Raw genomic sequence first — 16,270 nt, 5'->3', positions numbered from 1 at the left:
CTAGCTTTGTTCATTACAGAGGACTTATGATTCAGAGATAGTCAACTTATCTCAGAAAATAAATGAGTCAAAATATTTTATTGAGTATAATCTTTTGAAGAAAGTAAGCCTCAATCATCGCATCAAAAATGATTACAAGTTACGAGAGCTAGGTACATTAGAGCATATGGCCATTAAAACATTAAATTAACACTCGTGCCTACAAGAAATAGCATTACATAACATAAACATAAATTAAATGTAAATTAAAGAAATTTACATTAAGTAAATTAGTGTTAATGTAAATTAAATAAATTGAAAAAATTAACTAAAGAGAGGGAATTGTGAGAAGAAGAAAATAAGGGAATGAAATATAAAACATGATATTTTCCTTCTTTTTACTTTTGTTTTTTTTTTCTTTCCTCTATATGATTTTTTTTTTCTTTTTCCTTTCCAAAACTTTCAATGATATGAACCACAATCTAGAAGATTTTTTATGGCATGAACCATTGTGCGTGCTTAGAAACCCCATAATCAAAACCACTTATCAAAAGAAACAACAGCATATTCACATCTTGAAATAAAAATTCCACTCCCCATAAATTTGCAGTAAAGAAAGAAAATTAGAAAAATCAGAAAATTAGAAAGAGAGAGAAAAAAGAATCAATAAAGAGAGAAAGAACTAAAATCGAGCTTACGGGTATCTCCTTTGTCTTCCTCTTCGTCATCATTATCACTTGCAATAGCAGCGATATCGTCTAACAACTCAGAACCAGGTCGACTTGCATTTTCTCAAGCGGTAATACCACATCATCTATCAATTTTGATCTCTTCTGATTCTTCTTCATCTTCCACCATCATAGTCCCCCTCGTCTTTTTCATAATGTCTAGCCAGGGCTATAAATCCAAAATTTCACTGCAAACGAATTAGGTTTAGGAAAAAAGAGATGGGCTTCGCTGATTAAATAGAGAAAGAAGGGAGAGTACAAATAACTTCTAAATGCATTAATATCGCCTCTTGATAATACACGTTCGGAATATCGCCTCTCTAATGGATACGACTCTCTGAAATTTAATACAAATACAGCAAGTTTATCTTCTTATCTTTGTTGACAGAGGAAATGAGAAGAAAAGATTAACTGGACAACAACCTCATTAATTACCCACGAGTATACTTATTGCTCAATATCACATGACCCTACACTAGAACATTTAGCAGACTGAGATACTAGGTAAACAGAACATCGATCTTGCAACTTGTCTAAGTTTTAGAAAGTTCGTTGAGGAAAATTTCCGAAGTTCAAGCCTGCCTTTTTTTCTGTAAACTTCCATTATAACAGTTCTCTTTTACACAAAATGGGAAAGAGAAGGGTTGCATAACTTTGAAAGCCTAAAGGACCCCGCATTATACCTTTATGGGCTCATTGGTGCACACGGATTCCATGCACGGTCACACATGGCAGTTCGCATTTCATCATGGATTGGAGTGGCCCCTGTACAGAAGAAGTCATCAATTAAATTTACATCAATCTTTAAAACCAAAATGTTGATGTGATAGGGAATTATTTCAATAACGTTAAAAATTAAGACCGCCACAATAAATGCATACCTCCTGCATCTCTCATCGGAGTCATATGGAGCATTGGGTTTCGTGTCCCAAACCATACCGCTGCATCTCTCATCGGAGTCATGTGGAGCATTGGGTTTCGTGTCCCAAACCATACCGTTGAGATGAATCCTAATAGGCACATAAAATTTCATCTTATAGGAACATAAAAACCAATATTCCGAAACAGTGTAAACTTCTTAGCCAAACAATAATAGGAAAGGCAATAACCATTTTAACTAAGTATCGTCATAACTACAACTTCAGCAATTTGATTCTTTTTAACTGCATATTAGTACATACCCTTTTGTCAAAAATAAAAGAAAACCAACACAAAAGGCAATCCCATAATAACACAAAAGTACTTACCGGTAAGAACCTTCATCTGTCATTCCAGTTCAACTCGAACAGTTCAACCATCAACATCTACTACACGACCGTGGTAGCCCTTGAAGGGATCCACACCAATCTTCATAGTATTCTCAATCCCAACAAAAGCATCTCTTCCCCTATACCCCTTCCCCCAACTGCAATATTATAAATTCGAAGTTAGTATAAAATACAGAATCGTTTCACTCATTTCTTTATTAATATCTTTAACCACCTCGAGACTTTAGTGCCCATAATAAGTACCATAGAAAATTCCTCTAAATATGGTAAATAGAAGAACATACAATATTGTTGAGAGTCACTTCTAGGCAACGGACTTGGATATCTCAGCCTATCAAATCCTGAAGGCAGTGAATCTGTAACCTGTAGAAGAGATTCGTCAAGAAATAAATTATAAGCACGCTATGAATCAAAAACAAAAGGGGTAACTCAGAGACCAGATGAACACACATATGTACATTGTTGAACCCGTAATATTACGGGTGGTTTTTGTTTGAATGTGTATAACGTTGTAATACATGCACCGTGAGGTAGTTCTTCCAAGATAAATTTTATAAAAATGGCCATATTCTAAAGGAAAAGGTTTATATAAAGATGCAAATCTTAAGTTGGAGAAAAATTGCATCCCTCAAAAATCTATCAAAAGAATGTTATTTTGATGCTGAAAAGTTATCTAACTGATCAAATATACATCGAGATGTATAGATGTGAAAAGAAAAAGATCTTCAAGTGCCAAAAGTAGTACAACTTGCAATAAATTAGTTATACCGTCTATTCTCAAGATTTTCATGTGTTTGTATATCTACTTGATCTATACCAGTTTTTAGTTTCAAATTTCATAATTAAACCATGAAGTAGTTTTTGAGGTCATCATTCGAATTTTCAAAAACCAAAATTACACCTTTCCATTAGCTTTGAAAGATGTAGCTTAATTGAATCGTTAAGGTTGACACCTTATACAAACCGCACCCTATTCTAAATTTGGTTGAGAAGATGCGTAGTAAGTGATCTTTCAAAGGACGAATTTAGGGAACTTAGTATAAATGAAATCCTTCATCTTAAAATAGAGGAAATATGCCAACTTGGTAAAGCTTTATGACAAATATTCTTCAAAAGCCTCATTACAAAAAAAAAGCCATTTCCTCCTCTTTGAAAAACTTTCTTACTATTTTGGAAATTATATGCTTGAGAACATAAAGAGTATATAATTAAATATGGTAAAAGACAAAAAGAGAGTATTCGAAATTATCTTAACAGGATCTTTTACACCCAACACCGAGTCACTACCATCTGATGGTACAGGATCAATCATCAATCTTCTATCTCAAACCGGAAAAGCAAGTTTAGCCCAAACCTCTAATGGAACTATAAACTCCTTTATCACAAATCTCAAATCCTTATGTGAATCCCCTTAACAACTTAGTTTGAGATAGAGATGCTTCTATTTTCTTCCACAACCCTATAGTCTAAAACCCCAATTTTGAGATAGAGATGCTTCTATTTCTTCTACAACCCTATAGTCTAAAACCCCAATGAGAGATGAGACATCATGAGAGAGTTGAGAGAACCACCATGAGAGAGATATCGAAGAAAAGAGAGTGGGGCATTCCCCTTTGGGTCTCTTGAGGGAGAGAGAGAAATTTTTTTTAGAAAGAGATATTTTAAGTGAGGCATGCCCCTTTGTGGGATTTGAGAGATAGAGATAGAAATTAGGTATAAAAGATCAGGTGTCGAGATTTGGAGAGGAATCCATCCCTTTTTATAGTGCTTAAATGGGTTTCTTAGGGTTTTCTTGACTTACCTCTTCTTGCAAGATTGAATATGAACCATTGATCTTGGGTGACTTGTGGGGTAAGAGATTTGAGCCCTCCATTCCATAGATGGGCCATCAATATCATGGAATGAGCTAGAACCTTTATCCCCCATTCTTAAATCACTTTCTCAAATGAAATAAAATAATTCCATTCGTGCTTACCAAAATTATGCACAAGTCTTAAATCCTTTGAAAGCTTCCTCAAGAAAAAATCTTTCCAAAACCCTTCAAAGCTTTCTTTTCAAGCCAGAGCTTGAACTAACACAAGGAAAGTTTCATTAGGGTGGGGCATGCCACCCCAGGTGGGTACTTCATAGCCCCTTACCGACATGCAATGGTGGGCCCATTAACATATTAAAATAAATTATGATTTTTAAAAATTCATTAAATTCAATGTGAGTAATTAAATCAATTTAAAATCAATATATCTGTTTTTATAAATTCAAATTTGATAAATAAAATATCCAGAGATCTAGAAAAATTCAAATAATAATTCAAAAAAACATATATCATTCAAACAAATATAATTAAATTTATTAAATGGTTAACAGATCCATATAGTCTAGGAGTTAAATAAATAAATGCTAGGACACTTCACCTTCAACTGTGGACTACGGTCTATACTTGCTTTATCAAATCGACCCACTGTTTCCCATGATCCATAGTCCATGTAGGGGCTCATGGGTCACCAAAGTTTGGTAGATAAACCAAAGGATCATAATCCCAGTTTGTGGATTTCAGGTTCTCCCTTAGAGGCGTACTAAGGTCTTCTAGACATGATGCGACCACAACTCTAATGACCCATAGTGGTATCTCTCGCACATGCATAAGCTTCACCCTAAAAGGTGGTTCGCTATTTCGGAACGACTATCATATATGCATGTCGTGTGATGGTTCGCAGATGAGGCTTTGACCATCGTCTTTAAAGGCCACCAACACACACAAGGGTCACACAGTCTCTCGGCTCACTTATTCGGACATACTCCGACCTCATCAAGGAATGACCTATTAGAACCCTTATCAGATAGTTTTCTATTCCTAGATAATATAGGTTGTTTCTAACCGACTTACCATGCTAGTCAAGCTCAGTCAGGTATCTAATTTGACATATAATGAGTGGAAATAGTTGTGGCCCCCTCATACAAAAGGTCCCTTTGTAAATAAATAGTAAATATATCACAGTTTAGGAATAAGAACAAAACTGCAATTTTAATACGAAGCTAAAGGAATATAACTTCCAACAACTTAATAACAAGCTAAAAAAATCTATATGTCTGATCACATATTTTACATCCCATAAGTTATTATTGGAAGAGGAGTAATGCTAAGTGTGGTATTTACTCATTTCATAAACCTTATTGTCGTATTTTAATTTTATTTTAAAATTATGGTCATCGGTAAAATTAAAAAAGAATAATTGCATTAAAAAAAAGGAAAACATCATATTTAAATCACTTTACAAAATTATTGAAGTGGTCAAATGATCTCATTAACATGTGTACTTATTTAAGTATCATGCTAAGTCCATAATGAATTTCGTGTTCAAGGTTCGAAACTATTATGTCATTTTGGTAATTTAGCCCTCGTTCCGTGGCTTAATCCAAGTTATAATATTTAGTAAAAGTTTTATGAAAAACTTTATTTAAAACCTTTCTAACAAACTTATGCATTGGAAATCCCTTTTTGATCTCCCAGCAACTTTCTTATTATTTTGGGAACTTGATATTATGTAGGTGAGTTTATTGATCTCCCAGCAACTTTCTTATTATTGTGGGACCTTGATATTATTTATGTGAGTTTATTGCCTCATATAATTATTCCATATTGCTATTTACTCTTTTTTCTTATAAATTTTAATCTTATTAAAATCATATAAAACAAATCTTTAATAATTCTTATTTTTATATTTGAAGATACGTTGAAATTTCTATTAAGTAAATCTAAAATATATTTAATTTTAGGAATGAAAATATAGCCATTGATTTACCGGATGGATAATGTGGAACATCTAATCCGATGTTACTTCTATATTCGGAAATGAACATGTCTCATGGTCTCCCCCAATAAGGGGCCAGAAGCATGAAAGAATCTTGCCACGAAGAAAAAGCATGAAAGAATCGTCGCATGTATACTAACATTACTAACATTATGGTACATGTAATATATGTTTCATATATGGTACACATTCAAATAAGGGGAAAAAGAAGAAAAAAAACCAATGAATTTTACACTGAGAACACGAAAGAAGTATGTGATTGCACAAATTATAATTAATATTGCGAATATTTTGTCCCTTGCATTAATAATGATTAATTTTAATTTTTTTCCCCTTCCACTTATGATTCTCTCCCTTTCCCCACGCGAAACCAATCAAGTAAGAGTGAACGCCGAATCTCACTCTGTTCTCTGCAATGGCGGCCATGATGAACCCCAGATCATACTTTTGAAGGAGGGAACAGACACTTCCCAGGGGAAGCCACAACTGATCAGTAATATCATTGCTTGCACAGCTGTTGTTGATCCAGTGAGAACAACCCTAGGTTCTCGAGGAATGGACAAGCTTATCCACGATGATAAAGCGAACACCACCATTTCGAATGATAGAGCCACCATTATGAAGCTTCTCGATATAGTTCATCCATCTGCTAAGACCCTTGTTGCCATTGCTAATTCTCAAGATTCAGAGGTCGGTGATGGGACTACTACTGTAGTCCTTCTTGCAGGAGAATTTTTAAAAGAGGCAAAGCCTTTCATTGAGGATGGGGTGCATCCTCGGAATCTAATACTCGTACTACATCCTATTTGGCAATTAACAAAATTAAGGAACTAGCAGTAAGCATAGAGGGCCGAAGTTTTAAAGAGAAGAAAGATCTGATGCAAAAGTGTGCTGCAACAACCCTCTCTTCAACACTCATAGGTGGTGAAAAGGAATTTTTTGCTTCAATGGTTGTGGATGCGGAAATGGCCATAGGAGAGGATGATAGGTTGAACTTAATTGGTGTGAAAAAGTTCCTGGTGTAAACATGAGAGATTCTTTTCTTGTAAAGGGACTTGCATTTAAAAAGACATTCTCATATGGTAGCTTTGAACAACAACCGAAAGCGTTTTCGAATCCTAAAATTCTATTATTAAAGAGTTAGAGGTGAAATCAGAGAAAGAAAATGCAGAAATCAGGCTCAATATCAATCTATTGTTGATGCTGAGTGGACTATCATTTATGACAAGTTGGATAAATGTGTCAAATCAGGGGCAAAGATAGTTCTCTCACGTCTGGCTATTGGTGATCTGGCAACACAGTACTTTTCCTATCGCGATATCTTTGTTCTGGTCGTGTAACAGAAAAGGATTTGCAGCGGGTTGCTGCTGAATTGGTGGGACTGTGCAAACTTCTGTCAATAACATCATTGATGAAGTACTTGGATGCTATGAGCTTTTTGAAGAAAAGCAAGTAGGAAATGAGAGGTTCAACATTTTTAGTGGATGTCCCACCAGTGGCCAGACAACAACCATTCTTCTACGTGGTGGTGCAGATCAGTTCATCGAGGAGGCAGAACGAAGCCTTCATTATGCCATTATGATTGTGAGAACAGCACTGAGGACCTCGACTGTTGTTGCTGATGGTGGTGCTATTGATGTGGAGATAAGTAGATACCTGAGACAGCATGCGAGGACTATTGTTAGGAAATCTCAATTGTTTATTAACTCATATGCCAAAGCACTTGAGATTATCCCACGCCAACTATGTGATAAGGCTGGTTTTGATGCAACTGATGCTCTGAACAAGCTCAGACAGAAACATCCACTACCATCTGGGGAAGGTGCCCGTTATGGTGTGGACATAAACACCGGTGGCATCACTTATACATTTGCTAACTTTGTATGGGAACCTGCAGTTGTGAAAATCAATGCCATAAATGCTGCAATAGAAGCAGCTTGCCTTGTTCTTAGTGTGGATGAGACTGTCAGAAACCCAAAGTCAGAGAGTGCTCAAGGTGAGGCTGCTGCAAGTGCTATGGGCCGTGGACGTGGTGGTGGGCCTGCCCTCCTTGAGGGGCATGCGCCGCCGGTAAATTTCAATGTTTAATTTTTTGTATAGTAATTTTAACCAAATTTGCTGGTGCTTTATTTCCTATATCATCTGGTTTTTTTATTGTGAAACAACTTTGTAGTTTTCCTAAGAAACCATGTTGGGTCTTTTTGGCTCTGTCCTTTGTTTTTGCATCTGGCACATTGAGTTTACTAGGCAGACCAATGCCTTGAATTTCTTTGCCAAGGGATTGTCTTGTATGAAAATTTTCTTTGTTTTTTTTTTTTTAAAAAAAAAACTATTTAGAAGATTTCATATTTAGAATTGAAAAATACTACATTTGATAACCTGTTTGGAAGTTCTATTGTGTTTTGGACTTGTGCTAGAATGAACTTAGAATTCTAGATACCTGGAAATATGGAATTTAGCCTATTTCAACCCTTCATTGAAGTTACGATTGGTTCGCGGTTAATGTTTGTTAATTGAATGAGATTTTAAAATCAAAGCTCAACCACCATATGTCTAATAAAGTAGATGGTCAAGATTAGTAAAACAAAAATAATGATGTGTTTACAAGCACCTCCAAATGGAGACGGTTGGGAGCATATATGAGTACTTCAATTTTATTTTATTTTATTTTTATATATTAGAATGCGGTTTGAGCTCAAATTTTAGGTAACCATACTTTTAAACCTCATGCACATGTTTAAAATGTAAAATAAATATTAAAAATAGAATGATTGAAATACAACTTTGAGAGGTATTTTCGTTATTTTAATTTAGTTGAACTAGTTTGTATATTTTATACCTATGCCTGAGTTGCACACAGACTCCAAATTTCATCTTGATCTGATATTACAAAAATAAAAACGAATGAATACAAGCCAATATTCTTGAAATGACAAAATAGTCCATAGTACAGTGCATCTAAAAGTTATAATTATTATTGTCTGATCTTGATTGGAAGATTGAGAGTATGTTTAAGTGTTATATATATAAATATATATATATATATATAGCAACGCCTATAGGCGAAAATAAACAGTGATTTCGCCTATGCTCATCACCGTCTAAAGTTGGAAAACAACCTCTGTCTCCCCCACAACCTCTCTTTCTCTCCTAATCTCCCTTTCTCATCTCTCTCTCCTAGAGGAGCATGCCCCACTACTCTCTCTCCTCTTAGACCTAAGAAGAAACTAAAAGTTAGAAAAATTAGAAGGAGCCTAAGTTAATTTTGGGGGTTAAGGTTTAGTAGAGATATTATGGGTGGTTACTTAGTTTGGCTGAAATCAGCTATCCCGGTTCGAGATTGAAGCTAGACCGCTGATCCCGTGCCATTGGATGTGGTGACTCGGTGTGGGGTATAATAAGCCCGGTAGAGTTAATCTCCTGCATCTTCTCTTTTACTTACTTTGCTATTTTATTTTATATTCTCAAGCATAGTATTAAGTTATAAAAATTGGCATCAAGTGGTTGAGTTTTATTACTTTTGTTGTCCTGTTTTATTTTGAAATATTTATTTATTGTAAGAGACCGTCTGTATGCGATCTGTTTGCCAAAATAAAATGGGGTGATTATAATCATTAAAAAAAAAAAAAAAAATTGTATTCCCATGGAAAAGATCACATAGTTCTTTCTTTCATACACTTCTCTCACTACTTCGACAAGATCCAGCTATGGCAACAAAGGACTGAGCTTCCACACAGATAAACCCAAAATTTTCAAGGTGATGGCGATCACGTATGAACATAATCCCTTTATAAATATGTTCCATAGGGCCTTGCTTCTCCTACAGAATAGTAACATACAATTATTTACCAAGAAAAGAGTTTGGCTTCATCTTAAAAGATCAGATATTAGAATCTTCTCCCTCATGAATCCTAACAACATCCTTCAAAGATACTGTACTACCATAGCGATCTTGGGTACTAGGCTTCCGCTTTATCTTCTTTCTAATCTCTCTTGACTTAACCCAAACAACCGCTGCCCTCTCCGGAACTCCTTTGAGAACCTGAGAAAGAAGTTAAAATCCTCATTTTGAATTTAAAATGCAACTGTTCCACCAAACAATTAAAACGATTTAAAATGTAAGTGAAAAAGATTTAGTGCCACACATGCACACCTGAAATGCATCACTCTCTACACTTATGATGACACCACAGCTAGAGTTACTGCAACACATTTGACTCCACCACGTTAAAAAGAAAAACGCAATAAAAGTCTGTTCACGTCAAAAAATATCTGCTTATTTAATAAATAACAAAAAGAATAGCAACTTACTCCATTTGAACTAGGCTATGTAACAAATAATCTCCAATTTTTGTAATACCGAAAGTTATTTAAGAACTTTCCACCACATTATCAGCAAAAACTCGGATCTGAATACACCAATCGCAAATAAAATGAGTCAATGAGTCTTACAAACTAAAAGAAATTCACTCTTTCCACCCATTATGACCAGCGACATGTATACAAAATTGCGAAGTTACTTACATCTTCCTTGGTGGTGTCCGATGAGATGATGAGAACATGTCCCTCCACCTTGACAAGCATACCGGTAGCTCCTTCCTGAGCACCTGAGACTACCTTCACATGGTCTCCAGGTTTAAAGTATTTGCAGAGTTCTTTCTCATTAACAGCCAGGGTTTCCTGAAAGGCACGTAGTAGGATTATCATATAATACCCATATGAACAACTTATTCTGAACTTTTAGAAACATACAAATCAAAGAATAACTACTTTGAAGCCTGGGATGTTCGATCTTATGTAGACACTCTCTTCCTCAACCTTCTCAACCCATCCCATCAGATTCTTGAGATCACCACGGACGACGATTACCGCATCTCCTTTCATAAAATGGCCCTCTGTTCTATATGCAAACACGGTTGACAAACTGGCCATATCGCCATCTGAATCTTTTCCAGGCTTCCGGAACTTCTCGAGTTCATCAAAACTGGGTTGTATGTTCTGAGAACTAATAGACTTCATTGACACAATTTTATAAAGATAGCCATCTTTGAACATCATCCCATCAATAGTTTCAAAGTATTCCCCCGTAATTGAATCCCGCCTTCGCTCAACGGAGATATGCATATACCTGAAATTATAAAATTAATAATAAGGTACTACCGATCCCAATTGAACTCAAACATGTAAAGTAACAATGGGCTGCGATACCTTCAAAAAGTCATGGTTGATTGAGGTCATCACCATCCATTTTTTTAATGAGAGGTGAGGACCAAATGAATGATAGTTTTCCATAGCCAGTTGCAAAATAGTAGTATACTTTTCCATCATTAAATGCACAAAGGGAGTATATCATATTTTACTTCATCTCACGGGTGTTGATAAACCGTGGTGGAGGAACAAAGTTCTTCTTCTTCTTCCCGACCTCGTTGCCCTCCTGATACAATCAAGAAATGGTCTATCATAAGGTGTATCTATCGAGAAGAGTCAAACAGTAAGATGCTTACCATGTCGTGTACATTACAAACCAAAGTGCAATACAAAAATGAAGTGATATATGAAGATGGGAAAACAAATAGAAGATTACCAATTTGTTAGCCAAAGCTTTGAGGTCGATCCTTGGGATAAGCTTTATTGTAACTCTTTGCCTCATATTATCAACATCTAAAACCTGCAGAGGTTGGCATTCATAAATTTCCATAAAAGCAGTAAGAATAACCCAAGAGAGGAAAATGAAAGACAAGTATACCTTTGCCAGATCGCCTTTATAAGTTCCGAGTTTCACACGCACCCATGTATCCTTCGAAAGCTCAACAGATTTACTCTTAACTGACAGAACATCTGTCATCTCTTTGATTGGTACAAGCATCGATTTGGTATTTGAATAGATGTGTCGCATTCTTTTACAAGCCTGGACCCGGGAATGGTATAAACAAAAACCAGAAAATGAAGTTCGTACACACAAATAAAAGTCATAAATGGGGCATACCTCCTTGACATGAGCTTCCTTGTCTGCTTCAATGTATATATAATTCGTCAAATAATCCAATGTAATAACCGACTTTATCTGTTGTTTTATTCCTTGAGATTGCACATCCATACATTTCTGCATCAAGCAGAAAGCCACCTCTCTTTCATGGCCAATCTGATAAAAAACATAAAACATCAAAAGTTAAGAGTATATAACAAAAAAGATTAAAGGAAATGTCCTCCTACTTTCTTTTCTCTCCCTCACTGGCTCAACATACCGCGCATTTGACCATCCACAGCTTTGGATCTTTCACTGAGGGCAAAAGAGCTTGTTGCGCAACCTGTGTAGTCTCCTCCTCGTATTCTAAATGATCTGATCAACCATATTTTTTTTTAATTAACCTTTCAAGGTCTTCCACATCTTGTTCTTCCTCTCGTGGAAGAAAAGGCCGACGATGCACTCGCCATTCATCGTCGTCTTGCAACTCCTTTCCCACATCAATAAAATCTGTCACATGAACATGAAATAGAGGTATATAATTATGCAAAATATTTCTATTTGTTGAGAAATACTAAATAGGGCTATGCATAATTGCTTCGAATAATGAAATTCTAGTAGTTTTCGAAGTGAAATAATTCGATGATTATTATCTATGAAGTACATCACTGCACTGACATGAATGCTTCGAGATTGATAATATCATAGCAGCAATATATACACCATGACTGCTCAGCCTCAAGAGGAATCGCCCTTCACAATCTCAATTATAGAAATTTATTTTCCTACTCATATCAAACCATAGAAAATCAAAATAGAAGCCGTAAGTTTCTCGCATTATCAAAGCACCAAGAGTGGAACATCATTCTCCTGTCATTGAAGCAGAGGTTCAAAGATCAGGGAGCAAAGTAGATTCACATTAGGTACTTATGGCTACACTTAAACGTGCCAGTCAGAGTTGAGCCTATAGGTTTGACATTTTTGTATAGTGGGTGATTTGATTAGATCTGTCTGAAGCTCGTAAAATTCAAACAACAGAATAGCCACTCTCTGAGAAAATCAAGAACAACAAGTGTGGTCATTTTCCCAATATATGACCGTACAATCTACGCACATTCTCCACGATTGAAATTAAGATAAATATTTTCTAAACAAATGTACATTCTAGGAAAATTTACTGGCTTTGTTGATTACCAGTTGAGAGGACTTATGATCCAAAGAGAGTCAACTTATCCCATTAAATAAATGAGTCAAAATATTTATTGAGTATAATCCTTAAACAAAGTAAGCCTCAACAGTCGCATCGAAAATGATTAAAGTTACAAGAGCTTGGTACATTAGAGCATATGGCCATTAAAACACTAAATAAACGCTCGTGCCTACAACAAATAGCATTACAACAAATAGCATTACTTAACATAAACATAAATTAAATGTAAATTAAAGAAATTTGAATTAAGTAAATTAAATTCAACGTAAATTAAATAAATTGAAAAAATTAACTAAAGAGAGGGAATTGTGAGAAAAGAAAATAAGGGAATGAAATATAAAACAGGATATTTTCCTTCTTTTTGTTTTTATTTTTATTTTTATTTTTTGTTCGTTCCAAAACTTTCAATAATATGAACCACAATCTAGAAGATTTTTTACGGCACAAACCATTTGGAGGGCTTTTTCTCTATATGATTTTTTTTTTTCTTTTTCGTTTCCAAAACTTTCAATAATATGAACCACAATGTAAAAGAATTTTTATGACAGGAACCGGCTCAGAAATCCCATAATCAAAACCATCTACTAGAGGAAACAACAGCACACTCACATCTTAAAATAAAAATTCCATTTCCCACAAATTTGCCGTAATTAAACTGAAAAAAGAAAATTAGGAAGAGAGAGGAAAAACGAATCAATAGGGAGAGAAAGAACTAAAATCGAGTCTACCGGCATCTCCGTCATCTTCCTCTTCGTCGTTATCATCACTTGCAACAGCTGCGATGTCGTCAAAAAACTCAGAACCACGTCGACCATTGCGTTTTCTCAAACTGTAATCATCTCCAAGCACATCATCAATCAATTCTGATCTCTTCTGTTTCTTCTTTATCCTTCCACCATCATAGTCCTCTTCATCTATTTCATAAAATCTGGTCATGGCTATAAATCCGAAGTTCACTGTAGACGAATTAGGTTTAGGAACATAGAAATGCAAAGGGGAGAGTACAAATAACTTATGAATGCATTAATGATGTACTTCTAAATGCATTAATATCTCATCTTGATGATATGAGTTCGGAATATCGCCTCTCTAATATCTCATCTTGATGATATGAGTTCGGAATATCGCCTCTCTAATGGATACGATTCTCTAATAGAAAAAAAACCAATGAAGAAATTATCAAGAAAATCTTAGCACCAAAACGTAAGGATCTACCTGCTACATAATGAAGATGGTACATGAAAGACATGAATGGGAACACCCAATATTCAAATTTCGTCTACTTACCTCAAAGAGAGCCTTTGAGGAATGCAGATTCTCCTGTGCCCTCTCTATGTAGTGTATAAGGACCTTTTTATGTATTTATTAACTTTACATGAACTCGTATAAATCAAGAACCCATACGGTTTCTTGATCCCACGCGTATAGGGTGATTTCTTGATTCTACTTATCCTTTTAGATGTTGATAAAATAGGATATGTATGACAATCATCATGTAATAAAGATTTCAAAAGAAATTTAACTCATAAATAATCAAAAAAATCTTCGCACCCACCATCAAACTTTGAATTTGGACTTCACGGAACCTTGACCAACAACATCCTACTGCATCTCTATTTCTAATATTCTTCCTTTTAAAAATAAGACTTGATCAATCATAATAAATAGTTTTTGTTTTTAAAAATCTGGAATTTTATTATAGCTGATTTTTAGAAGCATAAAAATTCATTCAAAAATACAAAGCTATTCAAGTAATAAAAATAGAAGAAACTATACTCTCATGATTCATATATTTTGTTAAAAAAAAAAAGTCATCACAAAAAGAAATTGTTATGAGAAGATTGAAAATTTGTTTTTTGTAGTAAAATGGGCACAGTTTTTGGGAAGCATTTAAAAAATATTTGTCAAAAAATTGGATGATTAAATATTTTTGAAACACAAAATATTGTTGAAAAATATCTTTCAACTTTTATATTATAAAATTCTATATAAAATAGGTTAGTTAGTCACAAAAGAAATAAAAAAAAAAATTCACAAAAAAAAAAAAATTAACGTTCTTATGAAGATTATAATAAGAAAATAAAGTTTTAAAATATCAGAACAGGGGAAAAAAAATGGATAAAATATTTTTAAGTTGGAAAATAAAGTACAAAAATGTTGGAAATGGAAAACAAAATGAACATATTTTTCAAAAAATTTAAGCATTGAGTAATTTAAAAATAAAAAAGTAAAAATCTGTCATAGACTATTTATAAAGGGCCAACCTTAAAACTTAAAATAAGGCGCAACTCCTAAATTTATCATAATATGTAATTTTAGTGCAAAAACATTCTCAGGATGGCCTGAGAATCTATTTTCATCTCCAATTATAAAATTTTAAACTTAAAAAATAGTTAATATCAAGTATATCTGAACATAAATGAAAATAAATATTGAAAATAGACAGTCCAGATAATGTGTTACAATATGCAATATTTTACGGACTCAAATTCTTTATATATTTCATACTCATACATCTTGATGCCTATATGATCATTCAAAAGGTTTTCTAACATCAAAAACCCTTTCTTCGATGGATTTTTTATGTGTGCTTTAGTTCTATAATTTACGGTTGCAATCTTATTTATGTATTTTCCATTTGTGAATATATAAACTCTTTTTCATTAATAAATGTAAAAAGCTTATACAAGGGTGAGACCCTAAACAATCACATTAAGGCACACCTCCAAAATTCACTACAGAAGGTTGATTGGATGCTAAAAAACCCTCAATTTGGTTGCGTCGACCTCAATATGTATGGAGGTGAGAAAAAAAAGAAAAAAAAATGAAATTTCAAGTCTTGAAAATAGTACATCGTATAATATGGGACCTAAAAACGTGGCCCTAAACTATAGTGTATCATCCCAATCCACCACATTTTTTGTTTTAACAATATGACCCTAAACTATATAGAATTGTGGGGCCTTACTGTGTCTTATGGTCGCCCCAAAGAATGGATTTTGAAAATCTAGACCAGGGAACTTAGGTTATTTAAAAGAATTAACCATTGAAGAAATTATAGGGACCAACAACAATTCAGATTAAAAAAAAAAAAGGAAATGAAAATGGTACAAGAAAGAAATAATTGGAAAAAACCAATATTCAAATTTCATCTAATAATCCATGGGTTTTCTAATATTAACGTACCTCAAAGAGGCCCTTTGAGGAATGCAGATTCTTGGGTTGGGTCTTTTAATATTAACATACGTACCTCAAAGAGAGCCTTTGAGGAATGCAGATTCTCCCGTGCCCTCTCTCTCTAACTATTGCTC

The 16,270-nt window shown here is 34.4% G+C and overlaps 2 pseudogenes across 1 annotated transcript; one reads left to right on the top strand and one right to left on the bottom strand.

Annotated features, from left to right (window-relative positions):
- The first annotated feature begins 6,126 nt into the window (after positions 1-6,126).
- On the top strand, positions 6,127-7,970 carry LOC18424013 (T-complex protein 1 subunit eta pseudogene; annotated as a pseudogene).
- A 1,586-nt stretch (positions 7,971-9,556) lies between these two features.
- LOC148778987 (putative transcription elongation factor SPT5 homolog 1) lies at positions 9,557-13,965 on the bottom strand (annotated as a pseudogene). Its single transcript, XR_016048644.1, has 11 exons — positions 13,688-13,965; positions 12,030-12,259; positions 11,771-11,926; positions 11,531-11,692; positions 11,369-11,452; positions 11,145-11,218; positions 10,555-10,912; positions 10,309-10,464; positions 10,096-10,193; positions 9,938-9,986; positions 9,557-9,826 (listed from the first exon to the last, which is right to left on the bottom strand). The product of XR_016048644.1 is annotated as a putative transcription elongation factor SPT5 homolog 1 (transcript).
- Positions 13,966-16,270: the final 2,305 nt, after the last annotated feature.

The sequence above is a fragment of the Amborella trichopoda genome, chromosome 13 (genome assembly GCF_054954075.1).
Source record: "Amborella trichopoda isolate Santa Cruz 75 chromosome 13, AtrichopodaSantaCruz75HAP2 v2.0, whole genome shotgun sequence".
In the NCBI taxonomy this organism is placed as follows: Eukaryota; Viridiplantae; Streptophyta; class Magnoliopsida; order Amborellales; family Amborellaceae; genus Amborella; species Amborella trichopoda.
This window is presented reverse-complemented; position numbering and strand designations above follow the sequence as displayed.